This window comes from Bos indicus, chromosome X, assembly GCF_029378745.1.
Source record: "Bos indicus isolate NIAB-ARS_2022 breed Sahiwal x Tharparkar chromosome X, NIAB-ARS_B.indTharparkar_mat_pri_1.0, whole genome shotgun sequence".
NCBI lineage: Eukaryota > Metazoa > Chordata > Mammalia > Artiodactyla > Bovidae > Bos > Bos indicus.
The window spans coordinates 151,240,009-151,250,987 of NC_091789.1; positions in this window are offsets into that span (position 1 = coordinate 151,240,009).

A 10,979-nucleotide genomic window follows, 5' to 3' on the forward strand; every position below is an offset into this window, starting at 1 on the left:
TTTTCACTTGTGGCGGCAGGCCCGACTTCATGTCAACAATTTGGTGACGGGTGTCTTTTTTTTTTCTTTAAATTATAGTCGAGAGTCCCTTTGGACTGCAAAGAGATCAGACCATGTAGTGCTGAAGGAAATCAACCCTGAATATTCATTGGAAGGACTGTAGTGCTGAAGAAATATTCATTGGAAGGACTGATGCTGAAGCTGAAACTCCAATACTCTGGCCACATGATGGGAAGAACTGAGTCCTTAGAAAAGACCCTGATGCTGGGAAAGATTGAAGGCGGGAGGAGAAGGGGACAACAGAGGATGAGATGGCTGGATGGCATCACCGACTCGATGGACATGAGTTTGAGCAAGCTCCGGGAGTGGGTGATGGACAGGGAGGCCTGGCGTGCTGCGGTCCATGGGGTCGCAGAGAGTCGGACACGACTGAGCGACTGAACAACGAGAATGTACTAGATTTACAATGTTGTGTTAATGGCTGCTGGATAACAAAGGGCTTCATATATACATATATATACTGTTTCATATTCTTTTGCTTTGTGGTTTATCATAGGATATCAAATATAGGTCCCTGAGCTCTACAGTAAGAGCTTGTTCTTTCTCCACCATATATATATATCAGTTCAGTTCAGTCGCTCAGTCGTGTCCGACTCTTTGCGACCCCATGAATCACAGCATGCCAGGCCTCCCTGTCCATCACCAACTCCCAGAGTTCACTCAGACTCACGTCCATCGAGTCAGTGATGCCATCCAGCCATCTCATCCTCTGTCGTCCCCTTCTCCTCCTGCCCCCAATCCCTCCCAGCATCAGAGTCTTGTCCAATGAGTCAACTCTTTGCATGAGGTGGCCAAAGACTGGAGTTTCAGCTTTAGCATCATTCCTTCCAAAGAAATCCCAGGGCTGATCTCCTTCAGAATGGACTGGTTGGATCTCCTTGCAGTCCAAGGGACTCTCAAGAGTCTTCTCCAACACCACAGTTCAAAAGCATCAATTCTTCGGGGCTCAGCCTTCTTCACAGTCCAACTCTCACATCCATACATGACCACAGGAAAAACCATAGCCTTGACTAGACGGACCTTTGTTGACAAAGTAATCTCTCTGCTTTTCAGTATGCTATCTAGGTTGGTCATAACTTTCCTTCCAAGGAGTAAGTGTCTTTTAATTTCATGGCTGCAATCACCATCTGCAGTGATTTGGAGCCACCCAAAATAAAGTCTGACACTGTTTCCACTGTTTCCCCATCTATTTCCCATGAAGTGATGGGGCCGGATGCCATTATCTTCATTTTCTGAATGTTGAGGTTTAAGCCAACTTTTTCACTCTCCACTTTCACTTTTGTCAACAGGCTTTTTAGTTCCTCTTCACTTTCTGCCATAAGGGTGGTGTCATCTGCATATCTGAGGTTATTGATATTTCTCCTGGCAAACTTGATTCCAGCTTGTGCTCCCTCCAGCCCAGCGTTTCTCATGATGTACTCTGCATAGAAGTTAAATAAGCAGGCTGACAATATACAGCCTTGACGTCTTCCTTTTCCTATTTGGAACCAGTCTGTTGTTCCATGTCCAGTTCTAACTGTTGCTTCCCGACCTGCATACAGGTTTCTCAGGAGGCAGGTCAGGCATATATTTATATAATATTCTGAGCCGTCCCCTTCTCCAGGGCGTCTTCACGATGCAGGGATGGAACGCAGGTCTCCCGCACTGCAGGTGGATTCTTTACCACCTGAGCCACCAGGGAAGCCTAGGTTTGCAGCTGCCAACCCCAAACTGTCAACACTTTCCTCTCCTGTCTTCCGAGGAGGTGGTATCTTTCAGGAAAGTAGTGGACATCGTGCAGGAAAAGTGAACATGAGCTTGAAGCAGAGCAGCAGCCGGGGACACCTTTCGAAAAGCCTACGGGCTCCCAGATATCCCACTGCCCGGGAACGCGGTCTGAAGCTCCGACAGACAGGCTGCTGCGTTTGACTCTGCTGTATCTTCCTCCCGACTGACCAGCTTTGGGCTCCTGTCTCTGCAACCTCACGAAGGTTCCTGGTGCAATGCCCCGCCCCCCCAGCCCTGGGTCATGTGCCCATGAGTGAGGACCGTGGGTGGCAGGGGATATTTGTACCAAACACACCGCTGGGGATGGTCAGTGACCACGGAGTTACACGTGGCCATGACTCCAGAGCAGGTGACACACCCACAGATTTGCACAGCTGCACCCCCTCCTGACGCCCCACGGCCAGTACTCAGAGGCGTATCTGCCGCAAAGGGGAAGCAGGGGTCACGGACAGTGAGCTGGAAAGACCCCATGGCTGATGCAGGACGTGTGTGTGCTGAGTCACTTCAGGCGTGTCCGACTCTCTGTGACCCTGTGGACTGCAGCCCGCCAGGCTCCTTTGTCCATGGGATGCTCCACGCAAGGATACTGGAGTGGGTTGCCATTTCCTCCTCCAGAGGGTCTTCCCAACCCAAGAATCGAACCTGCATCTCCTGTGTCTCCTGTATCAGCAGGTGGGTTCTTTACCATGAGCCCCTCCTGGGAAGCCCACGTAAGCTCGATGCCAAAAAAAAAAAAAAAAAAAAAGGACCAGCTTTGGCCACAGCACGCCATGTAAGGCCACCCTTCTGCTGTTTTGTAAACTATGCAGATGTTAGATTTGCTGGCTTTTCCTGCTCTTGGTCCTTCCCTTCCGCTTTTGAGTCCTTTGCCTGAAACAGGGACTTAGCAGGTGGCTCAGCAGTAAAGACGCCCGCCTGCCAATGCGGGAGATGTGGGGTCCGTCCCTGGGTGGGGAGGCAACCCACTCCAGTATCCTTGCCTGGAGCATCCCACGGACAGAGGAGCCTGGCGGGCTACAGCCCAGGGGGTTGCCCAGAGTCGGACACAACTTAGAGTCTAAACAACAAGATTAATCACGCCAGGCTCAAATGCAACCATGTACTCACAGCATCGCTCTCATAACACACTGATAGCAATCAACGTGTCAGTGACCATGTATTGATACCGATCTAACAGACAAAGCACTCCAGCTGATGATTTGTGCAAAACACACCCGGCTGAGGGTAGCTGTTGATACCAGGGGAACTCTCCGTGTGGGGGAAAGGACGCATATGGGAAAACCCTCCCTGTACTTCCCTCTCAGGTTGGTTGCAAACGTAAAAGTGCTCTAAAAATAAAGTCTCTACTGAAGAGAAAGTCGCCACCTCTGGGGGTTCCCTCCACCCCCTTCCCCTTGTGACCGTGAATCCGGGGTGCGGCTGTCTGCAGCGTGGCCAGAGAATACAGAAGAGTTCCTCCTCCGGGTTACCGCACGGGGCGGGGGCGCGGGGAGAGACGGCAGAACCGCGAGCCCGGTTCCTTCCAGAGGAAGAACGTTTGTTGTTTTTGCTGTTGAGTCCCCAATTCCCATCTCATTCTCTGCAACCCCATGGACTGCAGCACGCCAGGCCTCCCTGTCCATCACCAACTCCTGGAGTTCACTCAAACTCGTGTCCATCGAGTCGGTGATGCCATCCAGCCATCTCATCCTCTGTCGTCCCCTTCTCCTCCTGCCTTCCATCTTTCCCAGCATCAGGGTCTTTTCTAATGAGTCAGTTCTTCACATCAGGTGGCCGAAGTACTGGAGTTTCAGCTTCAGCATCAGTTCTTCCAGTGAACACCCAGGACTGATCTCCTTTAGGATGGAGGGGTTGGACCTCCTTGCAGCCCACGTGAAAGACCCCAGCATTGAGGTGGCGTGAGGTGACTTAGGATGCCACATCCAGATAGCATCACAGAAAAAAACAGACCCTGCATCTTGTCAGCCACCCCTCCACACCTGGAACCCCTCTTTCTCTTTGCCAGTTCTCCTCTTGCTTAACCCAGAACTCTAAAAGTGAGTGAAGTTGCTCACTCGTGTCCGACTCTTTGTGACCCCATGGACTGCAGCCCAGCAGGCTCCTCCGTCCGTGGGATTCTCCAGGTAAGAATACTGGAGTGGGTTGCCATCTGCTCCTCCAGGGGATCGAACCTGGGTCTCTCACATGGCAGGCAGACGCTTTACCATCTGAGCCACCAGGGAAGCCCAGACTCTAAAGATCATGCTTAATACGGCTTGATTTTTTTTTTTTTTTTTTTTAGTATTTTTTTTACTGTTGATGTTTGACAGAAAGCAACAAAATTGTGTAAAGCAGTTAAAACTGAAGTGAAATTCACTCAGTCGTGTCTGACTCTATACAGTCCACGGAATTCTCCAGGCCAGAATACTGGAGTGGGTGGCCGTTCCCTTCTCCAGGGGAATCTTCCCAACCCAGGGATGGAACCCAGGTCTCCAGCATTGCAGGCGGATTCTTTACCAGCTGAGCCACCAGGGAAGCCCAAAGCAGTTAATCTTCAATTAAAAAAATAAGTCTTAAAAAACAAACATGGGCTTATATTTGCTTGTCTGCGTTGGAGCTCAGTTTCGGCACTGACGCTCGTCACTCCGGTGCGAGTGGAGTTCGGTCGTCATGGTGTGCATGCTGTCTTGCTCCAGCACATGGGATCCGAGTTCCCCGACCAGGGATGGAGTTAGCCTGGAGTGAGACGTGCGCTCTGACTGCAAAGCGGGTGACGCAGTCACTCACACCCGCAGCTGCAACCCCGCCCAGCTCCCCACGGCCGGTCCTGAGACACGCCTGCCACGAAGGGGAAGCCGGGGACAGGGAAAGTGAGCTGCATCCCTGGCATTGCAAAGTGGGTTCTTAACCACCAGACCACCAGGGAAATTCCAGTATACAGATTTCTTGGGGCGGGGGCGGCGGAAAATAACAGATCCCCTTTCAGGGTGTTCTCATCGAAAAGTGCTGGCCGGCCAAGCCCTCTTGAGGGCTGCTCACTGGGTTGGTGCATCCTTATGCCTTGCTGGGTATCCATCGCTCACCTTCCACCTGCTTCTTCGAAGCCTCATGAAGTACTCGGCTTCCCCCAGGCAAAAGGGGCTCCGCAGACTACTCCTCAGCTGTGGGATTTGAATACACCGGAAGCAAAAGATGACATGTTTTTGTGTCAACATTATTTTAAGCTGAAGACCTTTGAACTGCAACCGATTCAGGAGGGGGAAAGAAAAGTCTTTTTGGAGCTTCCCTATCTGATCAAAAGCAGCAATTTCTGAGAAATAGGGCTCCATAAATACCACTCCTCCAGGGTGTATGTTCTCCCAGGTGGGAGAAGACAGTAAAAACCCCCACCCCCACCCCGCAAATTCCATCTCCAAGGCAATTTTGCAGCCCTGAAGGGGGTGGAAAATTCACTCTTATCTGTATAAACACTGTCCCACTCTCTCATCTCCTGTTTGTTCTCCTGAAAAACCCACGTATGTGTCTCAAAGCCGTTTGCTTTCCCCTCAGTGTGTTTTATCCACCTCCCCGTCACCTACTGAGTTAGGCATGTTGCTGTTAATTTGCTCAGTGGTGTCTGACTCTTTTGCAACCCCGATGGACTGCAGCCCACCAGGCTCCTCTGTCCGTGGGATTTCTCAGCCAAGAATACTGGAGTGGGTTGCCATTTCCTTCTCCAGGGGATCTTCCCAGCACACGGATCAAACCTGCATGTCCTGCATTGACAGGCGGATTCTTCGCCACCGAGCCGCCTGGGAAGCCCAAGTTAGATGTATAAACCCCAAACTCTAAGCATTCCTTGCAATTCCTCATCACTGAGTTTCTCCCCCGTGTATGCATGCTGAACATGTAAACTCTGCTTTCTTCTTTCCTACAAACCGATCTTCTGTGAATTTAATTTGCAGGGGCACAGGGAAAGAACCTAAGAGTATAGACGGAAAAGACTTTTTTTTGCTTGTTTCTCTTTTTTCCTTCCTTCCCCTTCTTGGATGTTTCCATCTCTGAAACCAACTCATTTGAACCCTTTCCATCATTACTGTTTGGGCACCTGAAGGAAGTCGATGGAAGGTCGCTCAGCATCTTGAATCTGACACGGTATCAGGCTACTGAAGAGTCTTGGAGCTCATCAGAGAAGGAGGCTCGTTTGACGTGGAAATCGAGGTAGCACTTGCCATCCTCAGCCATCTGAACAGGGCTCCCACGGAGATGGGTTTTTCCGTGTGGTCGGAGGACAGGCCAGGTTGGGGGTAACGGGTGGACTTTTTGTCCACTGCAGCCGTTTGGACACCAGACGGAAGGTCCAAGCTTACCGCCCCTACAAGACTTAGGTGACACCCATGTGAGTTTCCGGGCTTGGTCGTAACACAGCACCACGGGCGGGGTGGCTGAAAACAGCAGAAATGTATCATCTGGCAGTTCTGGGAGCCAGGAGTCCAAAATCAAAGCGTCAGCAGGGTGGGTTCCATGCATTTAAGAGGTTGTGTACTCGGAGGAGGGAGGCCCCAATGCTCATCGTTGCAACTGTCTGGCCGAGACAGTCAAGAGGTTGTCTTTTCTCTGCCTTGAGATATAGGCATTCTGCGCCGGTTCAGGTTCGAACCCTGGGTCGGGAAGATCCCCTGGAGAAGGGCAAGGTGACCCACTCCAGTATTCTTGCCTGGAGAATCCCATGAACAGAGGAGCCTGGTGGGCTACAGTCCAGGGGGTCGCAAAAGAGTTTGACACGAATGAGAGAGTAACACACGCCATGGTCTACCCGTCAGTCCTAGAAGAAATCAACTCTGAATACTCATCGGAAGGACTGATGCTGAAGCTGAAACTCCAATACTCTGGCCACCTGATGCAAAGAGCTGACTCATTGGAAAAGACCCTGATGCTGGGAGGGATTGGGGGCAGGAGGAGAAGGGGACGACAGAGGATGAGATGGTTGGATGGCATCACTGACTCAATGGACATGAGTTTGAGTGAACTCCGGGAGTTGGTGATGGACAGGGAGGCCTGGTGTGCTGCCGTCCGCGGGGTCGCACAGAGTCAGACACAGCTCGGCCACTGAAAAGCAAGGACCACCATGGTCTACGTGGTACGGACCCCCCGTGACCCTTCTCTCGCGCCGCCTGAAGCCAATCCCTCCTTTTCCAAGGTCCTTGATCATCACCTCTGCCCGTCTTCAAATCTCTCTCCAAACAGGTGAAACAGCAGAGAGCTTCCCACAGTCTCTGCGCCCCGCAGATGGTCCTCCGCTTGCTGCTGGGGAGGGGAAACCCTTCTCTTATGTAACAGCTCTCAACAGGGTGTCAAACCCGACAGATGGATCTGATAGCAAAACCGCGCGGGGGGGTTCGCGGGCCTGGGGCTGTTCTGTGACAGTTGGCCGTGGCAACCTGGCCGGCCGGAGGAGAGATAAGAGGTCGTGTCACGCCCGCCGCTCGTTCCTACAAACCTACGTGCGGGCTGGAGCCTGTGACATGTAAGGCGGGGGAACTGTCCTTGCCGTCAGCGTCGTCCCCGTGAGCCCGTCTTATCTTGAATTTATGCAAGACTCGAGTGTCTTTTTTTGGAAGGCATGCTGAGTCTTATCAAACAGACATCCGTACAGGTGTGGATTCTTTTTTTTAAAATGTGCTTCTTCTTCTTTTTTTTTTTTTTTGACTGCACTGAGCCTTCATTGCTGCTTGTGGGGTTTCTCTAGTTGCAGTGAATGGGGTGGGGGGGCTACTCTGTAGCTGTGGCGAGAGAGGGCTTCTCACGGCAGTAGCTTCTCTTGTTTCCAAACACAGGCTGTAGGGCGTGTGGGCTTCAGTCGCTGTGGAACGTGGGCTCAGTCGCTGTGGGTGGAGTCTCCCCCAGAGAACGGATCGAACCCGTGTCCCCTGCATTGGCAGGGGGATTTATTTTAACCACTGTGCCACTGGGGAAAGAAAGTGAAAGTCGCTCAGTCGCATCCGACTCTTTGGGACCCCCATGGACAGCAGCCCCACCAGGCTCCTCTGTCCATGGGATTCTGCAGGCAAGAATACCAGAGTGGGTTGCCACTGCCTCCTCCAAGAAGGCAGATTCTTAACCACTGGACCACCAAGCCCAGCTGTGAATTCGTCAGAGCTCCTCCCAAGGACGCTCGGTGTGTCTCGAGTCTGGGCTGGCTCATGACTGGCTCTGGCCAGCGGACAATAGCCGAAGTGACCAGATCCTCGGGAAGGCTGACCATCAAATCAAGTCTCCCGGCCAGGAAAGAGACCGCTCAAGCTGTTAGGTTACTTTTCAAGCCCAGCGGCCCTGTGTGTGCGTGTGTGTGTGTAAAGGTGCTCAAACATTCCCCCGCACTCAAGCCTCCTGTTGAGAGTGGCCCCACCCGAGCCTGAGCAGAGCTTCCCAGGCGCACCCACGCTGTCAATCAGGACACATGACCCGCCGCTGCTCACGGATGCCTCCAAGCGTCGTGGCATCACAAGACGCAGCCGTAGCCCACCCAAGTCATTCCCCCGCATGCAGAAGGGCAGCCATGCCCACGAGAGAGAACAGCTGACGCTTCTATCTCCGCTGGGACAAGCACGTCTTCCCACCTCCGCCCCGTTGCCTTTCTTGGCTTGCTGACTCAGTGCCTGCGCCTGACGGGGTGGAAGAAACACACGCTGGGCACTCGGTTTGTGGTTTTGCGTGCACGCTGGGGGCGTGGGGAAGGAGGTTCCCGGGAGGGGCGGTGTGTCATCCACAGGAGAGGTGACGCCACTGGTCCTCGGAATTCGCGTGCAGTCAATGTTTCCATGCTGGAGTCTGGAAGGGAGCTGGGGAAGTTCGGGGCTGGGACTGGGGAGGTTTGCTTATTTTCTGGCCCCGTCTCCTCCAGGTGTCTGTTCCCTTGAAGGGCAAGACCGGGGAACCTAAGAGGTTCCTGTGTAGTCCCCCAAGACCACAGAAGCCCAGCGGGTACTCCTTCTCGGAGCTGTTAACATGTCCAGGATGCTGTCTCTCATGGTTTCCCAAGAGACGCTGGAGGACATGGTGAGCTCTGACCTTCCTTTGATGCCCCTTGAGTTCCCTCAAAGGACAAACAAGGGCTCGAAGCTCCAGCTTCTCTGCAGGAGGCATGAGGCAGGGAGGAGGGAGGTGGGGCATGGGGCGATGGGCAGAGGCATCCCGCACGTTTCAGCGTCGCGGCTGGTGGCGGAGGGCTAACTCCCGGCATGCGGTGGGGGGACCCCAGGGACGCTGCTCCACACCCTGCAGGGCCCGGGACCCGGGACGCCCCGCCTCAGAGAGCCGTCCAGACCCAGGCGTCGGCAGTGCCGAGGCTGAGAAACCCTGAACCAGCGTCACTGTCTAATCACACATTTATCCTCTCTGCCCATCCATCTGTCTACTTTGTCTGTTCGTCTACTTATTCTATGTATCCATTTACTCTATCTACTTATTCTTGAGAGTCCCCTGGACTGCGAGGAGATCCAACCAGTCCATCCTAAAGGAGATCAGTCCTGAATGTTCACTGGAAGGACGGATGTTGAAGCTGAAACTCCAATGGTTTGGCCACCTGATGCGAAGAGCTGATTCATTGGAAAAGACTCTGATGCTGGGAAAGATTGAAGGCTGGAGGAGAAGGGGATGACAGAGGATGAGATGGTTGGATGGCATCACTGATTCAACGGACATGAGTTTGAGTAAACTCCAGGAGTTGGTGATGGACAGGGAGGTCTGGCGTGCTGCAGTCCATGGGGTCGCAAAGAGTCGGATACGACTGAGCAACTGAACTGAACTGAACTTACTCTATCTAGCTACTTATTCTATCTATCTACCTACTTATTCCGTCTACTTAGTCTATCTACTTGTTCTATCTACTTACTTACTCTATTTATCCAAATACTTATTCTATTTATCTATCTATCTACTTACTCTACACCTGGATTTTAGCCCAGAGACCACAGCGTTGAGCCTCAGACCTCCAGAAGGATGGTCATGGCCGAAGCACCCCTGGTCTGGGGCCAGGAAGACCTGAATCTCACCCTGTACCACAACGAACGATTTGAGGTCCATCAGCCAGGGATCGATCCCTGGGTCGGGAAGACCCCCTAGAGGAGGGCATGGCAACCCACTGCAGTCTTCTTGCCTGGAGAATCCCATGGACAGAGGAGCCTGGTGGGCTACAGTCTATGGGGCTGCAAAAGAGTCGGACACTACTGGAGTGATTTAGCACGCATGCAACCACTGTCAGCTTCTGGGAAAACTCAGGTTCTAACTCTAAAATGGAGCAATTTATGCTCACTTTGTCCATGGTTCACAGATTCCATCAGTGAATATCTGTGAAAACGGTTGGTCGTTTTGTGTGTGTGTGTGTGTGTGTGTGTGTGTGTGTGTTTTAACTTCTCTTAAATTCATTTCTTTGGCTGTGTCTGGTCTGTTTCAACATGCTGGGTCTTTCACTGTGGCCGACGCTGTTTTTATCTGGTACATTGGTTTAGTTGCCCCGAGGCACGTGGGAGCTTTGTTCCCCAACCAGGGATTGAACCCACGTCCCCTGCATTGGGAGCAAGGTGGATTCTTAACCCGTGGACTGCCAGGGAGTTCCTAGAGCTTCGTAGCTTTTCAAACATGATTTTGCAAGGACGTTTATCACGCTGGGTGTTATTTAGTAAGAGTCAAAGGGAGTCAGACACGACCTGTGGACTGAATAGCAACACTGACTCCCAGGAGTGGTTTTGCACGCAGGTGTGAGTTGTTCAATCGCTCAGTCGTGTCTGACTCTGTGACCCCATGGACCGCAGCACACCAGGCTTCCCTGTCCTTCACCAACTCCCAGAGCTTGCTCAGACTCATGTCCATCGAGTCGGTGATGCCATCCAACCATCTCATCCTCTGTCGTCCCCTTCTCCTCCTGCCTTCAGTCTTTCCCAGCATCAGGGTCTTTTCCAATGAGTCGGCTCTTTGCATCAGGTGGCCAGAGTATTGGAGCTGCAGCATCAGTCTTTCTAATGAATATTCAGGTTTGATTTTCTTTAGGATGGACTGCTTTTGTGACCTGAAGGGGTGGGAGTAAGTTGTCTCCTGATGGTCAACCCAGGCTTTATTCTGCAGGACAAAGCCCACTGACTGGACAAAGCCCATTGACAAATCTCCCTGATAACCTCTGGGAAGTGATTCTCCAT